This window comes from Oncorhynchus mykiss, chromosome 18 (assembly GCF_057628025.1).
Source record: "Oncorhynchus mykiss isolate SJ-2025 chromosome 18, ASM5762802v1, whole genome shotgun sequence".
Classification (NCBI taxonomy): Eukaryota; Metazoa; Chordata; class Actinopteri; order Salmoniformes; family Salmonidae; genus Oncorhynchus; species Oncorhynchus mykiss.
In genome coordinates this window covers 68,211,697-68,224,087 of record NC_143039.1, presented here as the reverse complement: position 1 = coordinate 68,224,087, position 12,391 = coordinate 68,211,697, and the positions used below count along the sequence as shown (strand labels likewise).

General features: G+C 42.9%; 1 protein-coding gene across 7 annotated transcripts in view; it reads left to right on the top strand.

The window, feature by feature from the left end:
- Positions 1-3,131: 3,131 nt before the first annotated feature.
- Positions 3,132-12,391, top strand: part of LOC110496650 (engulfment and cell motility protein 1) — a 171,653-nt gene continuing 162,393 nt past the window's right edge. For 3 of the 7 annotated variants that reach the window (XM_090209218.1, XM_090209216.1, XM_036953431.2), the window contains exons 1-2: positions 3,464-3,605; positions 11,388-11,518. The gene's annotated coding sequence lies outside the window, so the exon portion shown is untranslated. Of the gene's footprint in view, positions 3,606-11,387; positions 11,519-12,391 lie in introns of all 7 variants that reach the window. The other 4 variants (XM_036953435.2, XM_036953432.2, XM_036953429.2 and 1 more) reach the window with 3 other exon arrangements.

Below are 12,391 nucleotides of genomic sequence, written 5' to 3'. Positions count from 1 at the left end.
TCAACATCCACTGTTCAGAGGAGACTGTGTGAATCAGGCCTTCATGGTCGAATTTCTGCAAAGAAACCACTACTAAGGACACCAATAATAAGAAGAGACTTGCTCGGGCCAAGAAACACGAACAATGGACATTAGATCCGTGATAATTTGTCCTTTGGTCTGGAGTCCAATAGGAGATTTTTGATTCCAACTGCTGTGTCTTTGTGAGTTATGTAAGGGTTATTTGACCAAGAAGCAGAGTGATGGAGTGCTGCATGAGATGACCTGGCCTCCACAATCCCCCGACCTCAACCAAATTGAGATGGTTTGGGATGTGTCGGACTAGAGTGAAGGAAAAGCAGCCAACAAGTGCTCAGCATATGTGGGAACTCCTTCAAGACTATTGGAAAAGCATTTCAGGTGAGGCTGGTTGAGAGAATGCCAAGAGGGTGCACAGCTGTCTTCAAGGCAAGTGGCTATTTGAAGAATCTCAAACATAATATCTATTTAGACTTTTTTGGTTACTACATGATTCCACGTGTTATTTATTAGTTTTGATGTATTCACTATTATTCTACAATGTAGAAAACAGTAAAAAAAAAAGTAAAGAGAAACCCTTGAATGAATAGGTGTTGTAAAACGTTTGACCGGTAGTGAAGATGTACCTCTTGTCCAGATATGTTAGGGCCGTGTGAATAGCCAACGTCAATTCAAGTTTGAGTCTTTGCCTTTTTACGTCCCTAATGGATTTGCGGAGCTTGTTCCTGCTTGCCTTGTATGGGTCCTGTACATGTTGAAGCTCCAGCGTTCGTCAACACCCTACTGTGCAGGGGGCGGCCCATGTTCATGTTTCTTCCACATCTCCATCCCCTATAATGTCCCGGTGCTAATCACTGTCCCATTAATGTCCCAGGAGTTAGCACTGTTTCCTTTTTAAAGGTACAGGAAAGAAAACACTTTCACTTGACGAAGGCCACGCAGCCGAAACGCATCAAGAGTTTTTAAGGTTTGTTTCAATTGAACATCCCATAAAAATAAAGTCATTTTAATGAATTATATGAAGAGTGCCGTGGTGCGCCTTTCTTTTTTACTTTCCCTTTGATCTTGAAAGTCCTCAGAAATCCCAGGGTAGAATAGGTTACTCACTAATGTGACATTTTGTAGTTGGTAACAAACACACACTGCAGGCCACATCAAGAGTTCTCCACTTTGCCCTTCTCTAATGATAGGATGTCTATTTAGAGACGTGTGTTATCAAAACTATAAATCTTATTTTAATGACCCCAATTAGAGGACTTTAAGCAGTCCTTAAGGGGAGAAAGACGTATTTGAACTTTGATTAGTGTCCTAGTGGATTCTGCATGAAGTTAGGCCTAAAGGTGTTTCCTAGTAACGGAAAGCTTCATTTGATCTCTCCTTTCAGCATCCCTCTCTTATCCTCCTTTCCATGGCAACTCCCCCCTTTCCTTTCTCTGGTGCTTTGACAAAGGCCTCAGAGAAATCAACAGCATTTAAACAGTGTCCCAGCTGCACCACGTAGCCCTCTCTCTCTCTCTGAGCAGAGACAGACATGAATCTCCTAGATGATCACTGAGACACTGCTGCTTTGAGGCAGACACTTTGGCAAAGTTAAGATAGAAAAGCTTCCATATTGAACCACTATTTTATGGGGCAGGAGAAAAGGCTAGGGTTGGTAACACTTTATTTGGATAGTCCATCTGTGGATGCTCTTCAGACTATCAGTAACATTAACGATCTTCCATTTTATGTATGCAATTTTTCTTTGCCATAAACTGCCATAGCATCGGCCCCTAACATGGAATAATAGCATAAAACAGGATTTCTTTATATCATTTCTGTGTCTGTTTTTTCACAATTGACACAGTTAATGTGACAGAGTATTATCAAATATTATGCACTCATTACTGATCTATCTTTTTGCTTGTCATATTTCATATCTTCCATCATCTTGTCCTACCAGATCTAGTACCAGAGAGAAAGCCATGGGTTTCAGTCACACAGAGAAAGGATGGGTGTTTGGCCACCATTAGCCCAAATTATATGCCAGACAGACAGTAGAGGCACATGATCCTGTTTAAATCCTGACGCTGTACTGTGGAGAGGAGAGCTGTGTGCCTGGCACGGTGGCACCAGTTCATATCACTCATAGATGTCTCTAACTCTCTTCCTCTCTCTCCATCCCTCTCTTTATCTCTCCCCCTCTCCCCTTTCTCCCTCCCCCTCTCTGTCGTTTCTCGCTCTCTCTCCCCCTCTCCCCTTTCTCCCTCCCCCTCTCCCCTTTCTCCCTCCCCCTCTCTGTCGTTTCTCGCTCTCTCTCCCCCTCTCCCCTTTCTCCCTCCCACTCTCCATCGTTTCTCGCTCTCTCTCCCCCTCTCCCCTTTCTCCCTCCCCCTCTCCCCTTTCTCCCTCCCCCTCTCTGTCGTTTCTCTCTCTCTCTCCCCCTCTCCCCTTTCTCCCTCCCCCTCTCCGTCGTTTCTCGCTCTCTCTCCCCCTCTCTCCTTTCTCCATCCCTCTCTTTATCTCTCCCCCTCTCCCCTTTCTCCCTCCCCCTCTCTGTCGTTTCTCGCTCTCTCTCCCCCTCTCCCCTTTCTCCCTCCCCCTCTCCCCTTTCTCCCTCCCCCTCTCTGTCGTTTCTCTCTCTCTCTCCCCCCCTCCCCTATCTCCCTCCCCCTCTCCGTCGTTTCTCGCTCTCTCTTCCCCTCTCTCCTTTCTCCATCCCTCTCTTTATCTCTCCCCCTCTCCCCTTTCTCCATCCCTCTCTTTATCTCTCCCCCTCTCCCCTTTCTCCCTCCCCCTCTCTGTCGTTTCTCGCTCTCTCTCCCCCTCTCCCCTTTCTCCCTCCCCCTCTCCCCTTTCTCCCTCCCCCTCTCTGTCGTTTCTCTCTCTCTCTCCCCCTCCTCCCTTTCTCCCTCCCCCTCTCTGTCGTTTCTCACTCTCTCTCCCCCTCCTCCCTTCCTCTCTCTTTCTCTCTTGCGGGGCAGCCTAGATATTGGAAGTAGATGTAGGTGGCATGAATTTAATCAAGTCTGGTATTGACTGTACTGTACTCTTTATATAATTGTCTATTATTATCATCTGTTTCAGATAACGGTTATAACACCCCACCCCCAGATGCTGTCTGTTTTATGTATGAATGGATCGATAGCTATGAATTATTAAATACATTGTTCCTTGAGCCCTCTGCAGCGCTTATCCGAGGTTCAACGATGACATAATATTCTGGGCTACATCTCTAACAAGCATTCCGTCCCGACCATGCGGTTATAGGCCTAAACCTACTAATAAATGAAGGACATCAGAGAAAGTGATGAAATATATGAATTGACACCATACAGTCATTGATTGCAACCCATTAACGGGGAGTGTCCTGTCGCCCCATTCGATTGTCGGGATTTGTTGTGTTTTAATTGGTCAAAATCCCTAGCATCGTTGCTTGAATCTCGGAGGAGAGGAGCCAACCAGCAGACGGCAGAGAAAAAGAGGAAGTGAAAACATAATCTGGAGCGGAGCGGAGGAGAGGGACAGAATACGCACGCACGACTGACTGTGACACAAACTCTGAACATCAGCGTTTTGCTACATGAGAAGTTCCATCGCTTGGCCAGGTTGGTAAAAAATAAAACGTAATTTCATTTAGCCTAATAGAAAGCATGCCGTTTCTTCTTTGCGTCTACTAGTTTAGGATACACGCCAGAATTAACTGCTCAATAAATTGTCAAAAGTCGGTGTTCGACTCGCTACTGTAGCCAGTATATCTGCTATTGGTACATTGATACAGTAGAATAGTTTGGGCGCCCTGGAAATGTTATCAGTCGGCTACTTTTCTGCAGGAGTGGGCGCCGCGGTTCTGGGTGCTGCTCTGTTGATTGACAAGCTCGCTCAAAACAGTTCGGCGGCTCATGAAGTTGGCGCGTCCGCGGCCAGTATACAATTCCCCTGCACTGGAATTCCAATGAAAAAGTTATCGTATGTAGTCGTTGTTCGTTGTTTGTTGAAACACAAGTGCATAGCTTGTTTACAAAACACCCCTGTCCAGACTTTATCCCTGGTTGCATTGTCCACTGTAAACAAACCTGGATTACAGGAGAGAAATCCCAGATTCAGTTTTGGCCACTGTTGTGTAAACAAACCTGGATTACAGGAGAGAAGTCCCAGATTCAGCTTTGGCCACTGTTGTGTAAACAAACCTGAATTACAGGAGAGAAGTCCCAGATTCAGTTTTGGCCACTGTTGTGTAAACAAACCTGGATTACAGGAGAGAAGTCCCAGATTCAGCTTTGGCCACTTTTGTGTAAACAAACCTGGATTACAGGAGAGAAGTCCCAGATTCAGCTTTGGCCACTGTTGTGTAAACAAACCTGAATTACAGGAGAGAAGTCCCAGATTCAGCTTTGGCCACTGTTGTGTAAACAAACCTGAATTACAGGAGAGAAGTCCCAGATTCAGCTTTGGCCACTGTTGTGTAAACAAACCTGAATTACAGGAGAGAAGTCCCAGATTCAGCTTTGGCCACTGTTGTGTAAACAAACCTGAATTACAGGAGAGAAGTCCCAGATTCAGCTTTGGCCACTGTTGTGTAAACAAACCTGAATTACAGGAGAGAAGTCCCAGATTCAGTTTTGGCCACTGTTAGGTAAACAAACCTGGATTACAGGAGAGAAATCCCAGATTCAGTTTTGGCCACTGTTGTGTAAACAAACCTGAATTACAGGAGAGAAGTCCCAGATTCAGCTTTGGCCACTGTTGTGTAAATTAACCTGAATTACAGGAGAGAAGTCCGCACCCCATTTCCCCCTGCTTCCAATGCAGGTGTTTTTGAGCCTATTCACTCCCTCCAGTTTTACTTGTCTTCATTATGGGATGGAGATGCATGCATGCAGGCTATCGTTTGAACCACAGTAAATTCAATGTCATTAATCACATTGTGGGAATTATTGTAGGCTAGAAGATGCATTCAGGCAGCAGTTTGCCAGCAGATGTTTTCTACAGATTGGATCATTATATTGAAGTGCTTTGATGCTCTCCTACAAGAAATGGTTGTTTTGAGATCTAAGACACACACACACACACACCCCAGGAGGTTGGTGGCAACTTAATTGGGGAGGACGGGCTCATGGTAATGGCTGGAGTGGAATCAGTGGAATGGTATCAAAAACAGTTTGATTCCGTTCCATTTTGTCCGTTCCAGCCATTATTATGAGCTGTTCTCACCTCAGCAGCCTCCACTCTCATGTTATTTGAGCTTCATCTGACTGTCTTGTGTGTTTTTGACTATTGATTATTTCAGAGGCCTCTTCCCAGAGGGCAATGCAGTTTCTGAGCCCCCAACCTGGTGTCAGAGCATTTTCATATTATTCTATATGTAAATCTGGGACACTCCCTTTAGTATGTTACATTTTGTATGAATGAATTTGTTCATGTTCATTGCCCATTTTGTATGATATGTTATGAATTACAATTTGTATTTTATGTTACGAATTTGCCAAACGTGCAATATGTTACGAATTTGCTAAATGTTAGCTAGATGGCTAACGTTAGCCAGGCTAGGGGTTAGGTTTAAGTTTAGGTTAAGGGAAGAGTTGCAGCTAACATGGTAGGTAGTTGCAAAGTACTGTAGCTAAAAAGTAGTATGTAGTTGGCATTTTGCTAATTAGCTAAAATGCTAAAGTTGTCTGTGATGATATTTAAACTCGTAACCTTTGGGTTGCTAGACGTTCGCGTTATAGACGTTTGCGTTATATGCCCACTCATCCACCCCGACCATTTAACCGTACAAAACGTAACATATTGAGCTAAGTTGAGTGTCCTGGGATTTACATTTACTATGTTACGTCTATTGCTATGAGACCAGGCTGGAGCACCTCATCCATGCTCCATTAACCAGAGTGTGTGTGTGTGTGGGCGGGCACAGCAGTGCCAGTGTCATCATGCCAGATTGATGTACAGCACCAGTCAAAAGTTTGGACACACCTACTCATTCAAGGGTTTTTCTTTATTTTTACTATTTTCTACATTGTAGAATAATAGTGAAGACATCAACACTATGAAATAACACATATGGAATCATGTAGTAACCAAAAATGTGTTATTATTAGGACTGCCCTCATAGTTGCCCACCGTTACATCGTTCCTCTGTTGCATCTACATGTTCTGCCTTAAGGAGTTTTGGTATGAGGCTTATGATTTGAGATTGCCTGATTTTAACAAGTTGTAGTGTACTGTATGCTTTCATCTGACGATCATTTTGGAAGTCAAATCGTGACAATGTACAAATCTTTGTCAAAATTGATATGGTGTCACACACTTGATGTGTCCATAACTCTACAAAACAATCTAGTCTCACATCCTTTTCCTAAATCTAACTTTTCTTCATTCCTGGAGGACCGGTGTGTCAGGTCTGGAAGGCCTTGACTAGCAGCCCAGAAGTGATGTGTGTCAGGTCTGGAAGGCCTTGACGAGCAGCCCAGAAGTGATGTGTGTCAGGTCTGGAAGGCCTTGACGAGCAGCCCAGAAGTGATGTGTGTCAGCAAAATATCATCAATTTTATAGACACCTGAAGAACAGTATGTCAAAAGAATGTACACACAGTGGAAATGCTGTTTTACTGGTTATAACACACACACACAGGGGAAAAGAGTGTTTAACTGGTCATATCAAGCGTCTGCCAACTTCTCAACTAAATACAAATGTCTAAAACCTAAAGGGTCTTACTGAAAATGACACCATGTTAATGGTTCCAGCCTTGGTTTTCCCCTCTAATGGATCCCATTATAAGCCTCATTGATGAAGAGGAATTGAGTTTAAGCACAGTAACAATGTGGAGATAAGGGTATGTAATAAACAAGAGTCTCCGAGTAGGACTGCTGATCTAGGATCATGTCCTCCCTGTCCATAATAATCTGAATTATCATCAGCCATTTTTTAAACCTTTATTTTACTAGGCAAGTCAGTTAAGAACAAATTCTTTTGTTCAGGGGCAGAACGACAGATTTGTACCCTGTTAGCTCTGGGATTTGAACTTGCAACCTTCCGGTTACTAGCCCAACGCTCTAACCACTAGGCTACCCTGCCGCCCCTAAAAAGCTAAACTCATCCCAAATCAGCACCCCTACTCCGAGACGCTTGATACCTACTATATGTCCCCAGATTAGGTTTCTGACTGAAAGGAGTGCTGATTTGGGATCTCCACTTTGAGAGAGGGGGTGGGGGGCTCATTCAGATTCACCACAAATGCGCCTGGGTGCACATAAATTATACTCTGCAGTTTGGCACCTTCCCACCTCCAAGTGCAACCTTCGCAATTTATGAGTAGAAAACCTTGCCTGACAGTCCTCCTTTCTCTCTTGCGCTCTGTTTGTCTGTCTCTCTCTGATTTAAGGGCAACAAAGCCCCCTCAAGGAGGTTTGACATTCTGTTATCCTACAGCCAGCTCAACAGAGTTGACTGTTTTTATTTATTTATTTTTATTTCACCTTTATATAACCAGGTAGGCTAGTTGAGAACAAGTTCACATTTACAACTGCGACCTGGCCAAGATAAAGCATAGCAGTTCGACACAAACAACAACACAGAGTTACACATGGAATGAACAAAACATACAGTCAATAATACAGTAGAACAAAAATAAAAAAATTTTTAATATAAAGTGAGTGCAAATTCGGTAAGATCAGGGAGTTAAGACACTGTACTGTTCACAGATAAATAATCAGGTAAATTATAGGATCTGTTCACCTTGCCCATTCCACTAACACAGCAGTTGTACTCAAGAAGACTTTGGTCCTAATGAGGTTAGTGTTTGTCAGATGTTTGTGAGTGCTTTGTTTTTAGCATCCCACCACCACAGACCATCCCACCACCACAGACCATCCCACCACCACAGACCATCCCTCCCCCACAGACCATCCCTCCCCCACAGACCATCCCTCCCCCACAGACCATCTCTCCCCCACAGACCATCCCTCCCCACAGATATTTGAACCAGTTTGCTAACTGATAGTTATGTACTTGGTCTACCCGTTTCCAGCTGTCTGTGGAAGAGTTGGTATGTAGCGTTTTGGTATTTAGTTCCCTGTCAGATGAACGTTTTAGCGTTTTGGTATTTAGTTCCCTGTAGTATGAACCAGTCAGATTAACGTTTTAGTGTTTTGGTATTTAGTTCCCTGTAGTACGAACCAGTCAGATGAACGTTTTGGTATTTAGTTCCCTGTAGTACGAACCAGTCAGATGAACATTTTGGTATTTAGTTCCCTGTAGTACGAACCAGTCAGATTAATGTTTTGGTATTTAGTTCCCTGTAGTACGAACCAGTCAGATGAATGTTTTAGTGTTTTAGTATTTAGTTCCCTGTAGTACGAACCAGTCAGATGAATGTTTTAGTGTTTTAGTATTTAGTTCCCTGTAGTACGAACCAGTCAGATGAACGTTTTGGTATTTAGTTCCCTGTAGTACGAACCAGTCAGATTAATGTTTTGGTATTTAGTTCCCTGTAGTATGAACCAGTCAGATTAATGTTTTGGTATTTAGTTCCCTGTAGTATGAACCAGTCAGATGAACGTTTTGGTATTTAGTTCCCTGTAGTACGAACCAGTCAGATGAACGTTTTGGTATTTAGTTCCCTGTAGTACGAACCAGTCAGATGAAAATTTTAGTGTTTTGGTATTTAGTTCCCTGTAGTACGAACCAGTCAGATGAATGTTTTGGTATTTAGTTCCCTGTAGTATGAACCAGTCAGATGAATGTTTTGGTATTTAGTTCCCTGTAGTATGAACCAGTCAGATTAATGTTTTGGTATTTAGTTCCCTGTAGTACGAACCAGTCGGATGAACGTTTTGGTATTTAGTTCCCTGTAGTACGAACCAGTCAGATGAATGTTTTGGTATTTAGTTCCCTGTAGTACGAACCAGTCAGATGAACGTTTTGGTATTTAGTTCCCTGTAGTATGAACCAGTCAGATGAACGTTTTGGTATTTAGTTCCCTGTAGTACGAACCAGTCAGATGAACGTTTTGGTATTTAGTTCCCTGTAGTACGAACCAGTCAGATGAACGTTTTAGTGTTTTGGTATTTAGTTCCCTGTAGTACGAACCAGTCAGATTAACGTATTAGTGTTTTGGTATTTAGTTCCCTGTAGTACGAACCAGTCAGATGAACGTTTTGGTATTTAGTTCCCTGTAGTATGAACCAGTCAGATGAACGTTTTGGTATTTAGTTCCCTGTAGTACGAACCAGTCAGATGAACGTTTTGGTATTTAGTTCCCTGTAGTATGAACCAGTCAGATGAACGTTTTAGTGTTTTGGTATTTAGTTCCCTGTAGTACGAACCAGTCAGATGAACGTTTTGGTATTTAGTTCCCTGTAGTACGAACCAGTCAGATGAACGTTTTGGTATTTAGTTCCCTGTAGTACGAACCAGTCAGATGAACATTTTGGTATTTAGTTCCCTGTAGTATGAACCAGTCAGATTAACGTTTTGGTATTTAGTTCCCTGTAGTACGAACCAGTCAGATGAACGTTTTAGTGTTTTAGTATTTAGTCCCCTGTAGTATGAACCAGTCAGATGAACGTTTTGGTATTTAGTTCCCTGTAGTACGAACCAGTCAGATGAACGTTTTAGTGTTTTAGTATTTAGTTCCCTGTAGTATGAACCAGTCAGATGAACGTTTTGGTATTTAGTTCCCTGTAGTACGAACCAGTCAGATGAACGTTTTGGTATTTAGTTCCCTGTAGTATGAACCAGTCAGATGAACGTTTTAGTGTTTTGGTATTTAGTTCCCTGTAGTACGAACCAGTCGGATGAACGTTTTGGTATTTAGTTCCCTGTAGTATGAACCAGTCAGATGAACGTTTTAGTGTTTTGGTATTTAGTTCCCTGTAGTACGAACCAGTCAGATGAACGTTTTGGTATTTAGTTCCCTGTAGTATGAACCAGTCAGATGAACGTTTTAGTGTTTTGGTATTTAGTTCCCTGTAGTACGAACCAGTCGGATGAACGTTTTGGTATTTAGTTCCCTGTAGTACGAACCAGTCAGATGAATGTTTTGGTATTTAGTTCCCTGTAGTATGAACCAGTCAGATGAACGTTTTGGTATTTAGTTCCCTGTAGTACGAACCAGTCAGATGAACGTTTTGGTATTTAGTTCCCTGTAGTACGAATCAGTCAGATTCATGTTTTGGTATTTTGTTCCCTGTAGTACGAACCAGTCAGATGAACGTTTTGGTATTTAGTTCCCTGTAGTACGAACCAGTCAGATGAACGTTTTGGTATTTAGTTCCCTGTAGTACGAACCAGTCAGATGAACGTTTTAGTGTTTTAGTATTTAGTTCCCTGTAGTACGAACCAGTCAGATTAATGTTTTGGTATCTAGTTCCCTGTAGTACGAACCAGTCAGATTAATGTTTTGGTATTTAGTTCCCTGTAGTACGAACCAGTCAGATGAACGTTTTAGTGTTTTGGTATTTAGTTCGCTGTAGTACGAACCAGTCAGATGAACGTTTTAGTGTTTTGGTATTTAGTTCCCTGTAGTACGAACCAGTCAGATGAACGTTTTAGTGTTTTGGTATTTAGTTCCCTGTAGTACGAACCAGTCAGATGAACGTTTTAGTGTTTTGGTATTTAGTTCCCTCTAGTACGAACCAGTCAGATGAACGTTTTGGTATTTAGTTCCCTGTAGTACGAACCAGTCAGATGAACGTTTTAGTGTTTTGGTATTTAGTTCCCTGTAGTATGAACCAGTCAGATGAACGTTTTGGTATTTAGTTCCCTGTAGTATGAACCAGTCAGATGAACGTTTTAGTATTTTGGTATTTAGTTCCCTGTAGTACGAACCAGTCAGATGAACGTTTTGGTATTTAGTTCCCTGTAGTATGAACCAGTCAGATGAACGTTTTGGTATTTAGTTCCCTGTAGTACGAACCAGTCAGATGAACGTTTTGGTATTTAGTTCCCTGTAGTACGAACCAGTCAGATGAACATTTTGGTATTTAGTTCCCTGTAGTACGAACCAGTCAGATGAACATTTTATGCGTATACATAAGTATAGGGTATCAGGGTGCGCGTGTGTGGTTTCTCTCTCTGGTGTGTGTGTGTGTAGGCAGCGTGGTGGTGTGAGTATGATGTTGAATGTGTTGATCATATTTCTCTCTGTTATATACATGTGGTCTCCATTAGCTGGAGCATGCTGGTGTCCAACCCAGGCGTTCACACAGGTTGACTCCAGCTGTGGACTCCGTGTGTGTTAGAGTATCGGTCACTGGTCTCTCCTACTGTTGCTTTCATAGGAGCGACCCTCTTCTCATCACGCTCCTGCTCTCTTCAACCTCTCCTTTTCTCTCTTTTTTTTTCCTTCTCTCCATCGCTGTCGTCGATCTCCACATGAAAATATTATGAAGGGGACTGCTGATGTACACTGATCAGTGAGAAATCCAGCCTTGATCCTGCTGGCTTGACCGGGAGGAAGACAGCCGGTGTAAAAATCCACCCCTCTGCTCCTGTGATGCACAGACACTGCCACAAGATAAAGGTCGTAGTATATTCATTCAGTGGTTATCAGAGTTCTACACTAAAATGACAGGAGGATCACGCTCCCTAGTCACTGGGCCCAGTGCCTTCTGCTAATGTATAGCTCCTGTTAGTGTTTACCCTAATTTTCAGGGCGTGGTACAAAGGCCCCCAAAACAACATCCAAGCCCCCTGGCATAATTTCTCTAGCCTGCTTTTGTTTGTCTATATACTATGGTATTTACGGTATGTTAATAGCTGTACACACCTCTGTTCTGATCCCGTCTCTAGTGTAGACTATTTAGCCTCTGTTCTGATCCCGTCTCTACTGTAGACCATATATTCTGTGTTCTGATTACGTCTCTACTGAAGACTATATAGCCTCTGTTCTGATCCCGTCTCTACTGTAGACCATATATTCTGTGTTCTGATTACGTCTCTACTGAAGACTATATAGCCTCTGTTCTGATCCCGTCTCTACTGTAGACCATATATTCTGTGTTCTGATTACGTCTCTACTGAAGACTATATAGCCTCTGTTCTGATCCTGTCTCTACGGTAGACTATATAGCCTCTGTTCGGATCCCGTCTCTACTGTAGACCATATAGCCTCTGTTCTGATCTCGTCTCTACTGTCGACTTTATAGCCTCTGTTCTGATCCCGTCTCTACGGTAGACTATATAGCCTCTGTTCTGATCCCGTCTCTACTGTAGATGATATAGCCTCAGTTCTGATCCCGTCTCTACTGTAGATGATATAGCCTCAGTTCTGATCCTGTCTCTACTGTCGACTATATAGCCTCTGTTCTGATCCCGTCTCTACTGTCGACTATTTAGCCTCTTCTGATCCCGTCTCTGCTGTCGACTATATAGCCTCTGTTCTGAGTGTGACTCT